A 2,006-nucleotide genomic window follows, 5' to 3' on the forward strand; every position below is an offset into this window, starting at 1 on the left:
CAAGCTTTGCAACCTGCAGCAGATACTCCTATTAGCACTGTTTTTAATGCAGGGACCTTGGCGCAATATCGATTTGGATGGAAACAAGCTCTTCTTGCTGTGGGTTTACTGGCTATTTCAGGTGCTGGGACCGCTTTGGTTTTTATGGTACTTGGGTAACCCAAGTTGGGTTGGAGCAGTATCCTGTTTTTTTGGGTGAAAATGCACAATACATATCGCGTAAATGAAATCAATAGAATCACTTCTTGTGCTAGTCTCTAGTTTTGTGTTTCCAGTTGTGCTTTAGATCAGTTTGGTAATAAATCAATTATGTCTGCTGCAAGCTTTTCGGCTCCGGTGGCTGGATCCACCTATGTTGGCTTAAAACCTATCCCGCCAAAGCTTATTCAGATGAAGGATTCAGTTGCGTGGAACAGGAAGACTGTTTCGAATGGATCTTAAACTCACTATATGACGGTACTTTGATCAGAACTTGTATTTTTGTTTTTAATTTTTTTTAAGCTGTTTATATTACCACCTTTTGTACTGCTTATAGTTGGCTCTCGTTTGTGTGTAAACAGACTTGAAATCTGATTGATAACAAGAAGTTTGAGACTCTCTCCTACCTTCCACCTCTCACCGATGATTCAATCGCTAGGGAAATTGATTACATGATGAAAAAAGGATGGATTCCATGCCTTGAATTTGATGCAGTAAGATAGATACTTCATAATTTCTTTATTAGTATGATTAATACATATCCTACTGGAAATGTTCTACAGTTTTTTTCAGCTAGATAGTTCTTAATTGCTTTTATCTACAATTGCATCAATTTTAAGTGTTAAAGAGATATGACAATTAGTTGTTACAGAAAGTGTGACTTCTGGTAATTGAATTGTATTGTGAGCTCCCTTTGTTTAGCAAAGATAACATCTGGAATACAACCATTAATTCTTAAAAAAATTTGCTATTTGCATCCACTCTTTATCATAATTTAAATTATGTTGTAAACTTTCAGTTTAGCAGGTGTCTTGTTTCTTGATAGTTGATAGTGATAGAACTGGACTCCAATGTTAGAAACTGCATATTTTTTATATAGAAAATATTCAATGTGTGTACGATGTTATCAAATTTTCTATAAATGCATTCCAAATTGTGGCAATGATAAATAATTTTGTTCAATCTTGAAATTGCCATATCTGGAGATGAACTTTCTGTTTCTTTTCTCTCTTACATGCACAAAATCATTATATAAATCAATGGCTTCAGCAATACTCTGTGGTCTGAAGTTTTTTGTTAAGCAGGGGTTAAAATACTGATCTCTTGTTCAGAACATTTTTTTCTACAGCTGGGGTATGTTTATAGCGAGAACGACAGAATTCCTAACTACTACGATGGGAGGTACTGGACAATGTGGAAGCTTCCCATGTTTGGTTGCACGAACGCATCTCAAGTCCTCCATGAAATCACAGAATGCAAGAAGGCATATCCTAGTGCTTACATCCGGTGCCTGGCTTTTGATAACATTAGGCAAGCTCAATGTATGTCGTTCGTCATCCAAAAGCCCACAACCACCTCCTAGATCCTCTGCTCCTTGAAAAAGTTGCAGTGCGACCCTATTCTGCTTCTGCATGTTCAATGAAATCAATGAGTGATTCCATAAGGGTAATTCAAAATTTCCTTATTCTAAACTGCTTACAGTAGTTATTATTGCTAAAAGGAATTGGCTGTACATAGTTGCTTGTATCAGTTGTGTTGTCATACTCAACAAATATATCATGGGTGCATCTGTGCATTTCTTGTCACAAACGTCCTTATTTAAAACTGGTTTTATATAAGTTTGCATTTTCATACTTGCCATATATTTTCAAGGGAGCTTTTGGTCTTTAGAATGCCAGAAATCATTGTTCTAAATCTACTCCAGTTATAAATAGGTGGTTGACTAGGTCATCAATTTTGATGACAAGTTCCACCTCACCTTTTAACTTGAGAGGCGATTATGTTGTGCTCTTTTTAATAATCTGTGT

General features: G+C 36.1%; 1 pseudogene; it reads left to right on the forward strand.

The window, feature by feature from the left end:
* Positions 1-309: 309 nt before the first annotated feature.
* LOC141677215 (ribulose bisphosphate carboxylase small subunit, chloroplastic-like) lies at positions 310-1,561 on the forward strand (annotated as a pseudogene).
* Positions 1,562-2,006: the final 445 nt, after the last annotated feature.

This window comes from Apium graveolens, chromosome 8 (genome assembly GCF_009905375.1).
Source record: "Apium graveolens cultivar Ventura chromosome 8, ASM990537v1, whole genome shotgun sequence".
Taxonomy (NCBI): Eukaryota; Viridiplantae; Streptophyta; class Magnoliopsida; order Apiales; family Apiaceae; genus Apium; species Apium graveolens.